Source organism: Cheilinus undulatus, linkage group 15, assembly GCF_018320785.1.
Source record: "Cheilinus undulatus linkage group 15, ASM1832078v1, whole genome shotgun sequence".
NCBI classification, from domain to species: Eukaryota; Metazoa; Chordata; class Actinopteri; order Labriformes; family Labridae; genus Cheilinus; species Cheilinus undulatus.
The window spans coordinates 47,252,597-47,267,833 of record NC_054879.1 but is presented as its reverse complement, the minus strand read 5'-3'; the positions used below and the strand labels follow the sequence as shown (position 1 = coordinate 47,267,833).

Genomic DNA, 15,237 nt, shown 5'->3' with positions numbered 1-15,237 from the left:
TCAGCAACATTTATTAAACAAAAACAAACACACCAGGCATAGGGAACACACAACATGCAAGACTTTTGACAAATAGGAAACTCATTTTTAGGTCAGGTTATTTTATTTCAAGTCAACAGTTGAGGATACCTTAAAAATAGGGAGAAAACAAAACAAAAAATTAAATCAGTAGTAATGCATGCAGTCTGTACATTTGAACAATTTTAAACCAGTCATTTTAATTTTCAATATTTTTGTTTAGAATTTGTTATTTTCAACACCAAATTCTTGAGACTACAGATTCTACCATTTGATTATTAAACACTGTACAGATACAATATTTCATTATCAAGGTTAAGATTTCATTTGATCTTAAACAGGTCAATAATTAGAGCTGAAATCTTCAACACTGACCGAACAAGAGAAAGACCAGGAAGTGGACAAGCCGCCCATTCTGATATAGAAGTGTGTTTGAATGAGAGCATGTTTGCAACCAGTTACAGAATATAAAAGAGAATCAGTCGACTTCTGAACTGCTCTAGAAGTCATGAAGTGAAAGCACAGAGCTTTTTTCAGACCTCAGTTACATTCTTTAAAAGGACAAACTGGCAAAAATATTTCCAACTAATCTGAGTGATCTGTAGAGGTTTCCTGGGATGCATGATATTATCAGTCTGATATCAGTATGAGCAGATAGAAAGTTTGCAGTGTTAATTTCTAAAACTATGACTAAAAACGTTCGTCGACAACCTTTTTTTTCCATGACAAAAACTAAACTAAAACTAACAAAAGTAGATCTGTGATGACTAAAACTGACAAAGGTAGGGAGGTAAATCTGTAGGGTGCAGAGAACACACTAACATGATTTGATACCAGATTTAGGCAAGAGAATAAATGCTTGGACTCAAAGAAAAGATGAAATGTGAGGACGTTTTATGGACTAAACTAGACTAAAATGTTTTGAGTTTTTGATGACTAAAACTAGAAAGAGTAGAAATGACTAAAATGTGACTAAAACTAAAATGCATCATTTAAAGACTAATACTAAGACTAAAATAAAAATAGCTGCCAAAATTAACACTGAAAGTTTGACATCTGCTGGTATTTGACATTTTTTAGTTACTGAGAGTATTTACAGCTGTTTTTTGGCTGAGAATATCAGCATATATTGACTGTAAATTTTGGCCATATAAACTAAAAAAAGGTGGATTTTTAGGTTTGTAAAACATTTAAATATTGGTATCCATACTGCTATCAGAATCAATCCGTAAACATCACCATATCAGCAAAAACCCACTATCATGCATCCCAAGATGTTTCCTAAAGTAATCTCATATCTACTGTACTTGCAAGCATAGTGAAGTTAAAACTGCATGTACCAATAGATGGTTGGGTTAAAATTGTTAGCTGCTGGTAAAGCTACCAGAATCAGATCATTTTAACTAAAGTTAGACATATCAAATTACAGCCAACATTTTTAATCCAACAATCTCTGCTGCTGTCACAGTCAGCAGGCAACAGGAAACACCACTGTAGTGTAAATCCTGCAACCATATAATGGCTGCAGGATTTACACTACAGTTACTGACTACTGGCTACTGACTACAAGATTATTGGTCAATACCAGCAATTTGCAAGACAGACAGAAACAATCTAGAGATGAGAGATGATCCAGTTGTCAATTAAAGTTCACTGTGATAACACTTCATATGACAACTTCAGAACTTGAACAACAAATAATAATAAACATTACATTGAGGAAATGCCATTAAGGCAGTGTGACAAGGAAACAAGGCAGTTGGACTAAAATGGAAAAATTTAGAAGATAATAGAAAAGCAAATTATCAAGATAGTAAAATTCTAATTTTCTAAATTTCTCCAAATCCTTCAGCCCTAGTTTGGTGCAAAATTATTCACCTGCAATTTTTTCCCAAAATTTTGATTGCCATTTAATATGGGATTTTCAAATCCGTCATCTTGTGTTTTAATAAAGCAGAGCAATAAATGATACTGTATTATAACAAATACCATATTGGGTAGATAACACTAGGGCTGAAAAATTCTGAAAAAATAACCAACTTAAAATATATACAGTGCTTAACAAATGTATTAGCCCACCTGTCATATTTGTCTCAGAGACCATCCAGTATCATGAAGTGCTTTAATGCGGACTCGCTCATTTTCAGTGAGCTCTCCAAGTTTTACCATTTTGAACAGGAATGAGGAATTTCAAACTGAATTCACCCAAATTTGAGCTGGCTCACTGGGCTTCTCTGAGAAGTCAGAAATGAATCAAGCATAACATTCAACCACTAAAACTCATTTTCTGTTCAGGAATGCAAGTAAATAACTATCATTTGACATAGTTATCAAGAAATATTAGTGTGCTTTACTATTTTTTTTGTAAATCAGTAAATTTGAAAATTCATGGATAACAATAATAATTCTATTTTTGCATTAAAAATATCATTTGGGTTAAAGAGCTTCTACATATTGGTGTATTAACCATTGCAGAAACATCAAATATGATTTTGGTAATTACCAATGCTGTTAATTTAGGGCAGCTGTGGCATAAACCTGACTTTGGTTAGGGCTAGGATGGTCTAATACATTTGTTAAGCACTGTATTTTGACTTGTACTGCAAATTTAATCAGTTTTTTCTTGTACTGAAGAGAGAAAATCATTTTTGCAAATTATCCTAGAAAAACAAACAAATGCTTGCAAGATGTTGTATTAAAATGGTACTTGACACATTCAGTTGGAATAAAAACTGCACCTTTTGCAATCTGATATCTGCAGTGGGCCAGGCTGATTTCATCTAAAATTTGCCCTACAACCAACTAAAAATCCAGAAAAAAAACTAAACAAAAGTAAGAGTTAATGAAAAAGATAAATCCTAACAAAAATAGGCCTAACATTTTTAACAAAATTAGTCATTGAATCCTGTTGTTTTGCCCCAACTTCAGGGATAATGTGGTTAACTGTTCAAGACATAAGTCTATACTATACGAGTGTGAGACTTTTTCCCCAACACTGAGCAGTCTGAAGACATTTGTTCAGGCAGACGTAGAGATATAGTAGTAGCAGAGATCAAGCACACTGGCGAGCTGGCACTCGTGAGGTTTCATTGTGAAAAAACAGATATAATTCCATGAGATGACACTGCTATGCAAGGCCAAGCAAACAAGACATACTGCGTTTCACTGTGTGCACACTGAAAGTGAACCCATGTGGTGGAATTCACTCATTGCTTGTATAATGAAAGTAGCATTGTGTTTTAAAGGCAGCTAACATACTGTGTGCTGACTGTACCACTCCATCTTTTTGTCAACCAGTAGTTCAGTACCAGTTCTTTGAATCCTGAGTAAATGGAAGACTGTGAGGTTAAGACCAACCCTTCCTAGATCAGGAAGAGCTTAGAAGCTCTTCCAAAGGGAACGGCTAAAGCCTTTAGCCAATGAAGTAGATGGCCCTCAAGCCAAGAAAGCTGGAGGCCATTTTAGTAGAAGGCCCTCCGGCCTCCTTGGCCCCCTGGCCGAGGTAGCTGGGGGCCATTTTGGTAGAAGGCCCTGCGGCCTCCTTGGCCCCCCAACCGAGGAAGCTGAGGCCATTTTAGTAACGGCCCCCTGCTACCTCGGCCCTCCAGTCGAGGAAGCTGGGACCGTTTGAGTAACGGCCCCAGCTTCCTCGGCAGAAGCTGCTGGTGAGGTTGTGGATGTGACACCCCGTGTCGTCCAGTCCAGGCTGCAACAGGAGGACCGAGACCCCATTGTTGCTGCCTGTGGAGCCTCTGGCCACATCCAGCAGAGAGGTCAGGGCTACACCTGTACGTCGAACTGCTGAGGAGCGCTTTAACGATCACTAGAGGCAACAGCACCCCGAGCTTAATATCAGCAACAATGTGGCTTCCAGATGCCAGGAAACAGCCAGAGATGGAATTAAACAAAAATGAAAAAATGTGATGTCTGTAATGGAATGCTGTCAGACCATCACACAACCTGAACAGTGCAGAGCACAGACCCCTGGGAGGTCTTCACCATGACACAGTTACTGGCCTCAGATTCACCAAGTCCAGGCCTATCACATGACCACCGGTGGACTTGTCAGACACACAAAACACAAAGGCATTATGGGGCTGCAGTTTCAACCAAACTTCCTCACTCAAATCCAATGATGCTTACAAAACCTTAAAGTCAAACAAGTTCTAATCTACACCAACACTGTCTTGCAAGGCAAGTAAAGCCTTTATCTAACCATCTTGCTGCTTTGAAAACGGCAGGTGCAGGTGGCATCTGGTCATCCCACAGGCTCAGAATCCCGAAACCTTATAAAGGTGTACCTAACAAACCCCTGAGCCGGCAGGACAACCAGACACTACCCACAGATGCTGCATGCAAAGGGCACAAGATGCTACGCTAACAACTTGCCATCTCGGCCAATACAGGCAGTGAGATGTCAGACAGCAGTAACACTGAGCCTATGCTCACTGCCACAAACCATGTCTATCAGAAGCACCCTATCACTCAACTGTGACACGACTGAATAGACACAATAGAACAGGCACATTCCACCTGTGAAAATTTGAGTTCCTGTGCACAGTGAAAAGATCCATCTCTGGCAAAGATGTGATCAACCACAGCCTGGTAGTCTCATTCACATTCAAGGGTCAGAATCAGAGAACCATGCACACTAATCAGCCAGCCATCTGTCTACAGGTTGTCCTGAGGAGTCTTCTCAAACCAAAATCCCCGTGCCTGGTGTCCACAGGCCTGCGAGGCTTAAGGGAGAGTCCTGCGTCTCAGCATACAGCAACCACAGAACCATGATGCACCGAGAGCTCAGGGGTTTGTGTAAAAGGTACACAATTATATGGTTTCGGGATTCTGAGCTGTCAGCACACCAAGGCGTTTCCTGCAGTCACAATACACCTAGACTCAAGACTCTACACCTCAAGCCTCACTGGCCCTGTAAAGCACCATGCACAGGGACAATGGGCGTGACAAGACCCTTCAGGATAACCCACAGACAGACCGCTAACGATCAGTGCAGATGCTTCTCTCACCCCAACCCTGGATGTAAATGAAAACTAACCAGGAAGCAGATGATCACAAGTCCGTCTGAGATGTTTCTTTCACTCTACCCAGGAAGTCAGCCTTCCACAGGTGGACAGCTCTGCTCCAGCCTTCACCCGAGTGTCTAAAGCATACATCTCAACACCTGACTACACAACCACTAAGTTATCTGCTAACCTTTCACTCGGGTGATCTACCAGCTACAATGACAAACTACCCTACATTTAAACACAGTGTTAGCTACGGCCACTCAATGACCAGCACAGAAACAAACATAAACCTTAAGGTTCATACCCAGCAGGGTATTCATCCCCTCTAGAAACTGCAGCCAAAAACTTCACACAACCATCAACTCACCATCAGAAAAACCAAGAGCAGAGGCATGTCATACCAAGAAATGCCTCTCCTCCTAAAACCCTAGACTAGGAACTCTGTAGGCCAGTAAAGCCTTTATCTGACCATCTTACTGCTTTGAAAACGGCAGGTGCAGGTGGCATCTGGTCATCCCACAGGCTCAGAATCCCGAAACCATATAAAGGTGTACCTAACAAACCCCTGAGCCGGCAGGACAACCAGACACTACCCACAGATGCTGCATGCAAAGGGCACAAGATGCTACTCTAACAGTCAGGCACTCACGTGCCAACACTACACCCTGTGCTACTATCCCTGGGAAAAGACCCTATCACCTTACCTGTGACACGACTGAAACAGCTGACTACACCTGCCCCACTGGATCACACAAGATCCCAACAAAACAAACATCCCACCTGTGAAAATTTGAGTTCCTGAGCACAGTGAAAAGATCCATCTCTGGCAAAGATGTGATCGACCACAACCTGGTCGTCTCATTCACATTCAAGGGTCAGAATCAGAGAACCATGCACACTAATCAGCCAGCCATCTGTCTACAGGTTGTCCTGAGGAGTCTTCTCAAACCCAAATCCCCGTGCCTGGTGTCCACAAGGCCTGCGAGGCTTAAGGGAGAGTCCTGCGTCTCAGCATACAGCAACCACAGAACCATGATGCACCGAGAGCTCAGGGGTTTGTGTAAAAGGTACACAATTATATGGTTTCGGGATTCTGAGCTGTCAGCACACCAAGGCGTTTCCTGCAGTCACAATACACCTAGACTCAAGACTCTACACCTCAAGCCTCACTGGCCCTGTAAAGCACCATGCACAGGGACAATGGGCGTGACAAGACCCTTCAGGATAACCCACAGACAGACCGCTAACGATCAGTGCAGATGCTTCTCTCACCCCAACTCTGAATGTAAATGAAAACTAACCAGGAAGCAGATGATCACAAGTCCGTCTGAGATGTTTCTCTCACTCTACCCAGGAAGTCAGCCTTCCACAGGTGGACACCTAAACACCTGACTACACAACCACTAAGTTACAGTCAAACCTACCTGTGGCCACTCAATGACCAACACAAATCAAACATCACATCATCCAACACGTTTGTGTCCTGTGATTGTGACAGTGCCATGGATAACCATGCCATAGGTCCAGTCAGGACAAAAATGAGGCCAGGAACTCCACGCCCTGGCTCAGACCACCCAGGTGTCTACAGATGCAGCTGCCCAGGCTGTGAAACAGACTGAAGACACAGACAGGAAGCAGCTGATGAAGCCTCGGCAGTGTGCTGCCTTCTGTGATTGCCGCGCCACACAGCGGCGCGAGGTACAGGCGTAGCCCTGGCCTCCAAGCTGAATATGGCCGAAGGCTCAACAGGCAGCACTCATTTTTGGTCCCGGCCGTCCTGTGGCAGCCTGGACGGGACCTACTGATGGTGCCACACCCACCAAATCTCCACTTCAACCTCATCAGCAGCTTCTGCAATTTTTAAGGAAATTTCAGTTTGTATACAGTTTTATCTTTTTTTTATTATCAAACTGATTAAAGTGATATATTTTTTTTAAGGTTATAAAACAAAGGACTTAATTTCATGCATTCTTTAATATCGGTCATCAAAATTTGCCCTTGTAAAGATTGAGAGACTTTTGTGAGCAAAGGAACCATGTAGACTGTATAAATGTCTAGTTTTCTTATTTGGGTGGCCTACATGGAGGAATGTTTGAATGAAGCATTTTTCTGTCTCTGCTACCAGTTTCTACCCACTTACTGACCTCTAATATCCCCCAGATATTCGTTTCCTGTGACATAACTTTTAAAGGGCTTAACAAAACTGTGCACGCCCAGTTTATGCTGCCATTTTAATGCTACTTACTTTTTCTAAGTGCACACAGTTACTGCAACAGTACATTTGGCCTGCTGGGCAATTAGAGTGGACGCCTGGCCTTGTTAAAAAGAAGGAACCATGCCCTCCTAGTCCAGGCAGTCATTCCATAGATATTCATGCAGGAGGCAGCGTCCTCCTGGCCACAGTGGTTTCCCTTTTGTCTTGTTTTTTTTTTTGAGTGTAGTGTTATCAAAGAAGCACTACACATCCAGAGGACGCTTACTGATCTGAGTGTCATCATAGATCACCACTCCATCCTCTTCAAAAGAACCTAATAAGGGGAAAATAAATACATCATTTTAGAATAAAGAAAACATTCCAGTGTTATTACAAATATCTTGAAGTTCAGTGTAACCACTAACCTGATATTTCATCAAGGTTCACAGCACAAGGTTCTTCATTACTGATGTGTGATGGACTTCATGTGACAGAGTGCTAAAAAAAAATAGAAAAATATAGGATCAGAATATCTCAAATACACCTGCAGATGTTTAGCATTTAGTAAAAAACAGTAAAAAACAAAACAAAACAAAAAAAACCCCAAAAAACCAAAAACATTTTATGGCTAACGCTTTCCAAAATATTTATCCATATCTATAGACAAAGAAAAGTCCATGCATTTTTTGCACTTAGATTTATCTGTGCCCTTCCCAATGCAGCAGAGACACAACTAGTTGACTACAACTCCCACAATGCATTGCAGTAAACAACATGGCAATACCCTGGGCAGAAAGCCAAAGTGAGTGATCGAAAATGGATTAAAAATAGCAAGCAAGCAGCTGTGCTCAAAACTACCAATCTGTTAAGTTTTTGTAGCAGTTTTTTGGAAGGGGGAATTTATGTCCTTAATGGTTTTGAAGGATATTAAATTAAAGTGATGCCTGAGGGTTAAGCATACCAAAATAACAGCGACAACAAACTAACTGTACACAGTGTAAATAAGGATGTACCAGTTAAAAAGACTAGACTCCTGCATCAATACCATCTGCAAACAACAACAACCACTAAAATAAACAATATTTACCTGAGGTTCAGGTACTTGGGGGCATAGTGCATAGTGAGGGTGTAGCAAGTCCTGCTCCCTCTCTCTGTCCAGGTCCTTGTCTGACTGGCTGCAAGACAACCAGGCTCGTCAGCAACATGGAGGTCCAAAGGCGCTAAAATATAGAAATATATTTTTTTTTTGCATGCTAAAAATCTGCCCTAATCACAGAAAAAAAATATACTCTAAAAAATCTACACAACTTTGGAGAAAATTGGTACCATCATTGGTTTTGTTGTCCAGTGCCTGTATGTGGGCGAGGGGCGAGGAGCTGAATGTTTTCCAGACCTCAGCTTGGACAAAGGCCTCCCCCGCCATCCTTGGTGTCTCTTCCTCCTCTGAGTTGAAGGACCCATTGGCATGGGAAGTTCAGGGCTCCAGCTGCAGCTCTGGCAGTGGAACTCCAGGAAAGCATTTAGGGATAATTCCCAAAATGTGACACTGTGATGAGAAGGAATGCAGCACTGCAGGGAACTCTGGACAGCATGAATGCATGTCAAGGTGGTCTTGGAAGTCACTTCTTATCAAGGTTGTTGCTTTTCCTCCTTCATGTGTTCACAGGTTTAAAAGGGCAGTCTCCCTCTCTGTGTCAATGGTCTTAACTCTGCAGAACACAACAGAACTGATTCATTACTCTCTTACTAGAACAGAGGAAAGGATTGCTGATGCACATGGAACCTTTATTTTCTTTCCTCCTTGTATAAAGAAAAGGTACATTTCTGTAATTCAGTTGCTCATTTTTATAAATCAGTCGCAACAACAAAGATAAAAAGATTAAAAAAAATCTGCATAGCTTTTTATGTAATTGAAAATTGCCATTTATTCTCTTCTTACCTTGGAATGCAGATGGGTCATCACTTCTCTGCAACAAGACAACAGTGGTTCACTCTGTCCTTCACATGCCACAATGACGTCCATCCTGCAGAACCAACAAGAGGGTACAGTGCCGTTAACTAGGGCTGAACGATATGCAAAAATAATCTAACATAGAATATATAGAAATTTTGATATCAACTGCTTTATTGAAGGGGATGATCATTTCTCATATTCTCATCTTGATGAAGAAAAATAAATGCATGAGCAAGAAAAGTAAGATTTTTGTAAAAAATAAAATAAAAAAGATACTTGAAGGTTTGAATAACGTATGAAGTAGTGATACTCAACGCGTGCCTCCAGAGCCACATCTGACTCTTTTATGTCTTCATTTTAAATATTATTCCCCCAGAACACCTTAAAAAAAGGAAACCTTTTTGCCCTTTTCACCATTTTTCCTACTTTTTACCCATTTAAACAACATTTTGCCTTTGAAAAATCACTTTTTTTCTACTATTTTGCCACTTTCATCCCATTTTTCCCTATTACAGCTGTCTTATGCCATTTAATACGACATTTTCCCTACTTTGTTGCCCCTTTTGACTTTTTTTTTGCAATTTTATACCCATTTATTGCCACTTTTATCCCATTTTCGCCCTTTTGTAAAAAAGTAATCAGTAAGTAAAAAGACTGTATCAAACTGGTATTTTGACACATTTCAGGTTAAAGACATATTGCACTGTCTGCGATTTGAAAATTGCAGCATGCTTCATTGCGATTAATCGAATTTGCGATTAATGGCCCAGCCCTACTGTTAACCAGAAAATCATCAGCCCTCCATTAAAAAAGCATGCCATGGTGAGGTCTATCCTGCAGAAGCAACAATAATGATTACCCTCAGTAAAGACAGGCTTACAAATAACTCCAGTTAAGGATGCTCCCTGGCTTCAACTCATAGTAGGCCCCAGTTTAACTATCAAGCTATCAGGAATGCTGACGTAGATGTTTCAGTACTAGTGGACAACAGACTAAGGAGCACATGGATGCTTTATTCCTACACTACAAGTTCAATGAGAACATGACATGTTTTCAATTGAAAAGCCGATAGCATAGCGAGCTAGCACAAGCTAACCGGAAGCATTCAGACTCACCTGTCCAACAGAAACAGCCCAACTTTGGGTCTCTCTCCAGCCAAAGGCTCCCAGAATCCAGACTGCTCTTCATCAGCGGCTCCTCATGAACCCACAAGCCGCTGAAAGACAGCTTAGTCGCGTTTGTTGTTTGTGAACAAGTTCTTAGCTGCTCATTCAGCGCTCTCACACAGCTGGACCCGCCATGGCTGCCTCAAACAGAGCTCCATGTGTTGGCACCGGTTTAAATACACACCGCCCCCTACCGCTCTCCACGTGAAGCACAGCCGGACTGGCCGAACTCTGCTGCCCTTTCCTCTTGTGTGGCAAAAATGGATAAAAGAGTGGCTCAAAGAGAGTTAAACGTGCAGAAAAAGTGGCTTGTGATGGGCAAAAGAATTGGAAAACAGAGTTTAGGAGGCAAAAAATATCAAAAATTGGTTAAAAGTGGCAAAAACAGCCATGCAAAGTTGCAAAAAGGGGTTAAAGAGTAGCAAACATTGACTTAAATGATGCAACAATGAATGAAAAAAATACTGTAAAAGAGTGAAGGGGGTAAAACGTGCATATTATAAAATGTCATAATTATGACATTTTATCTCATTATTTCAACTTCTTATCTTTTAATTATGACTTTTTATTTTATAATTTGACAAGAGTGACGTCACAGTCAGTCCGGCTGTGCTTCACGTGGAGAGCGGTAGGGGGCGGTGTGTATTTAAACCGGTGCCAACACATGGAGCTCTGTTTGAGGCAGCCATGGCGGGTCCAGCTGTGTGAGAGCGCTGAATGAGCAGCTAAGAACTTGTTCACAAACAACAAACGCGACTAAGCTGTCTTTCAGCGGCTTGTGGGTTCATGAGGAGCCGCTGATGAAGAGCAGTCTGGATTCTGGGAGCCTTTGGCTGGAGAGAGACCCAAAGTTGGGCTGTTTCTGTTGGACAGGTGAGTCTGAATGCTTCCGGTTAGCTTGTGCTAGCTCGCTATGCTATCGGCTTTTCAATTGAAAACATGTCATGTTCTCATTGAACTTGTAGTGTAGGAATAAAGCATCCATGTGCTCCTTAGTCTGTTGTCCACTAGTACTGAAACATCTACGTCAGCATTCCTGATAGCTTGATAGTTAAACTGGGGCCTACTATGAGTTGAAGCCAGGGAGCATCCTTAACTGGAGTTATTTGTAAGCCTGTCTTTACTGAGGGTAATCATTATTGTTGCTTCTGCAGGATAGACCTCACCATGGCATGCTTTTTTAATGGAGGGCTGATGATTTTCTGGTTAACAGTAGGGCTGGGCAATTAATCGCAAATTCGATTAATCGCAATGAAGCATGCTGCAATTTTCAAATCGCAGACAGTGCAATATGTCTTTAACCTGAAATGTGTCAAAATACTAGTTTGATACAGTCTTTTTACTTTTTTTTATCCTTCACACCAGTGTTACTCAACCCTGCTCAACCAAAGAGCCAAATAGCTGAAAAATACCTTTGCAAGAGCCACAATCTAAGTGGTGAAAAGTGGCAAATACAGCAATAAAAATGAGTTAAATGTGGCAAGAATGGTCAGAGAGCAACCAAAATGGGTAAAAAGGGGCGCGCATGGGGAGGAGAAGTGGAAAAGGGGTCAGAAAGAAGCCAAAATTGGTGAGAGGTGACAAAAAATGAGTTAAAGTTGGCATAAAATGGTCCTAAAGAGGCAAAACCATGAATAACAATGAGTGAAAAGTGACTGAAATGGACAAAAAGCAGTCAAGATTGGCTAAAATGGGCAAAAAAAGTAGGAAAAAGTGGTATTTAATGACAAAAGGGAGCTTAAATGGGTGAAAATGCAGATACAAAAGGGCGAAAATGGGATAAAAGTGGCAATAAATGGGTATCAAATTGCAAAAAAAAAATGTCAAAAGGGGCGACAAAGTAGGGAAAATGTCGTATAAAATGGCAAAAGACAACTGTAATAGGGAAAAATGGGATGAAAGTGGCAAAATAGTAGAAAAAAAGTGATTTTTCAAAGGCAAAATATTGTTTAAATGGGTAAAAAGTAGGAAAAATGGTGAAAAGGGCAAAAAGGTTTCCTTTTTTTAAGGTGTTCTGGGGGAATAATATTTAAAATGAAGACATAAAAGAGTCAGATGTGGCTCTGGAGGCACGCGTTGAGTATCACTACTTTATACGTTATTCAAACCTTCAAGTATCTTTTTTATTTTATTTTTTACAAAAATCTTACTTTTCTTGCTCATGCATTTATTTTTCTTCATCAAGATGAGAATATGAGAAATGATCATCCCCTTCAATAAAGCAGTTGATATCAAAATTTCTATATATTCTATGTTAGATTATTTTTGCATATCGTTCAGCCCTAGTTAACGGCACTGTACCCTCTTGTTGGTTCTGCAGGATGGACGTCATTGTGGCATGTGAAGGACAGAGTGAACCACTGTTGTCTTGTTGCAGAGAAGTGATGACCCATCTGCATTCCAAGGTAAGAAGAGAATAAATGGCAATTTTCAATTACATAAAAAGCTATGCAGATTTTTTTTAATCTTTTTATCTTTGTTGTTGCGACTGATTTATAAAAATGAGCAACTGAATTACAGAAATGTACCTTTTCTTTATACAAGGAGGAAAGAAAATAAAGGTTCCATGTGCATCAGCAATCCTTTCCTCTGTTCTAGTAAGAGAGTAATGAATCAGTTCTGTTGTGTTCTGCAGAGTTAAGACCATTGACACAGAGAGGGAGACTGCCCTTTTAAACCTGTGAACACATGAAGGAGGAAAAGCAACAACCTTGATAAGAAGTGACTTCCAAGACCACCTTGACATGCATTCATGCTGTCCAGAGTTCCCTGCAGTGCTGCATTCCTTCTCATCACAGTGTCACATTTTGGGAATTATCCCTAAATGCTTTCCTGGAGTTCCACTGCCAGAGCTGCAGCTGGAGCCCTGAACTTCCCATGCCAATGGGTCCTTCAACTCAGAGGAGGAAGAGACACCAAGGATGGCGGGGGAGGCCTTTGTCCAAGCTGAGGTCTGGAAAACATTCAGCTCCTCGCCCCTCGCCCACATACAGGCACTGGACAACAAAACCAATGATGGTACCAATTTTCTCCAAAGTTGTGTAGATTTTTTAGAGTATATTTTTTTTCTGTGATTAGGGCAGATTTTTAGCAAGCAAAAAAAAAATATATTTCTATATTTTAGCGCCTTTGGACCTCCATGTTGCTGACGAGCCTGGTTGTCTTGCAGCCAGTCAGACAAGGACCTGGACAGAGAGAGGGAGCAGGACTTGCTACACCCTCACTATGCACTATGCCCCCAAGTACCTGAACCTCAGGTAAATATTGTTTATTTTAGTGGTTGTTGTTGTTTGCAGATGGTATTGATGCAGGAGTCTAGTCTTTTTAACTGGTACATCCTTATTTACACTGTGTACAGTTAGTTTGTTGTCGCTGTTATTTTGGTATGCTTAACCCTCAGGCATCACTTTAATTTAATATCCTTCAAAACCATTAAGGACATAAATTCCCCCTTCCAAAAAACTGCTACAAAAACTTAAAAGATTGTCAGTTTTGAGCACAGCTGCAGTTGTTTAAGAGATTTTTGAAAAACAAAAAGAAAAAATATGAATATGTTAAGTTTTTATAACAAATTTTTGGAAGTGGACATTTTTGTCCTTCATGGCTTTAAAGGGTGGAAATTTTATTTCAGTTTTCCCCTGACCTATGAGAGCATTTGAAATTTGCCTTGAAAAAAACTTTGTTGCTAACAATTAGACCATATGCACGAACACAGCCAGAATGAAGAGCAGAGAAGGAGGAAAAATTTGTCCAAATGGACAGAACTGTCCCTAGTGATGCCTGAGGGTTAACACTCACAGTACTTTTTTTTTTTTTTTTTTAAATGGAGGGCTGTTGAATTTCTGGTGAACAGCACTGTACCCTCTTACTGCATCTGCAGGATTAACGTCACCATGGCATGTCGAGGACAGAGTCAACTACTCTTGTCGTGTTGTGGAGAAGTGATGGCCTATTTGCATTACATGGTATGCACTGGAAAATAGCAATTTGTATCCATTACAAACAAAGTTATTTAAAAACAGACGGTTATTAAATTTTTATGGTTGAGGCATATTTTTTGCATGTAGATGGATGTATTTCTATTTTTTAGGAGCTTTGGACCTCCATCTTGTTGCTGTGATGAGCATGATTGCCTTGCAGTTGGACAAAGACCTGGGCTGAGAGAGGGAGCAGACTGTCTCTACTATTGTGGTATGACCCGGACTGACCCATACACTACTCCTGTATAAGTGAAAGACTGCTGATGTTCTGGTTAACAGCACTGTACCCTCTTGTTGCTTCTGCAGGATGGACATCATTGTGGCATGTCGAGGACATAGTGAACCAGATTGTCATGTTGCAGAGATGTGATGACTAATCTGCATTTCATGGTAAGAACAGGAAAATTACATTTTTCTGTCACTGACATACAAAGTTATGCAGATTTTATCTGTTTGTATTTTTTGTGTGGTTGGGGCTGATATTTAGCATGTAAATATGCTTTTTTTTAAATTTTAGGACCTTGGACCTCCTCTATGTTGCTGGGATGAGCATAATTGCCCTGCAGGGATCAGGACTAATTCCAGCCTCACAAACACATGGCGGCTAAAGATGTCCAAGTACCTGAACCTCAGGTAAAACATAAGTAGATGCTACATTAGATTTCAGATTGTATATTGATGTTGCTCAAGACTGATCCATACAGTAGTCTTGAGTAAATGGAAGGTTAACCCTTAGAGCTCACACGGCATGGATCCGTGCCACAGGCACATCCCTTTATAGATCACTTGGTAACGTTTGAAGCGTCGGTCATAGACACATTTTTATTGTGTGAGTGTGTGTGTGTGTGTGTGAAAGCTCTCCGTTATGCCTTTCTGATTGTGTTCTCCGTGCGTTCGTAGC

General features: G+C 40.8%; 4 long non-coding RNA genes across 4 annotated transcripts; 2 read left to right on the top strand and 2 right to left on the bottom strand.

The window, feature by feature from the left end:
- Positions 1 to 7,203: 7,203 nt before the first annotated feature.
- Positions 7,204 to 8,428, bottom strand: LOC121523106. The gene is made up of 3 exons (XR_005993021.1): positions 8,324 to 8,428; positions 7,662 to 7,734; positions 7,204 to 7,570 (listed from the first exon to the last, which is right to left on the bottom strand). It is a non-coding gene; the product is annotated as an uncharacterized LOC121523106 (long non-coding RNA).
- Positions 8,429 to 8,782: 354 nt separating this feature from the next.
- Positions 8,783 to 10,460, bottom strand: LOC121522180. Its single transcript, XR_005992954.1, has 3 exons — positions 10,306 to 10,460; positions 9,176 to 9,260; positions 8,783 to 8,945 (listed from the first exon to the last, which is right to left on the bottom strand). It is a non-coding gene; the product is annotated as an uncharacterized LOC121522180 (long non-coding RNA).
- A 614-nt stretch (positions 10,461 to 11,074) lies between these two features.
- LOC121522188 lies at positions 11,075 to 13,154 on the top strand. The gene is made up of 3 exons (XR_005992955.1): positions 11,075 to 11,229; positions 12,677 to 12,761; positions 12,992 to 13,154. It is a non-coding gene; the product is annotated as an uncharacterized LOC121522188 (long non-coding RNA).
- A 354-nt stretch (positions 13,155 to 13,508) lies between these two features.
- Positions 13,509 to 14,936, top strand: LOC121523119. The gene is made up of 5 exons (XR_005993024.1): positions 13,509 to 13,613; positions 14,237 to 14,321; positions 14,447 to 14,547; positions 14,643 to 14,726; positions 14,854 to 14,936. It is a non-coding gene; the product is annotated as an uncharacterized LOC121523119 (long non-coding RNA).
- Positions 14,937 to 15,237: the final 301 nt, after the last annotated feature.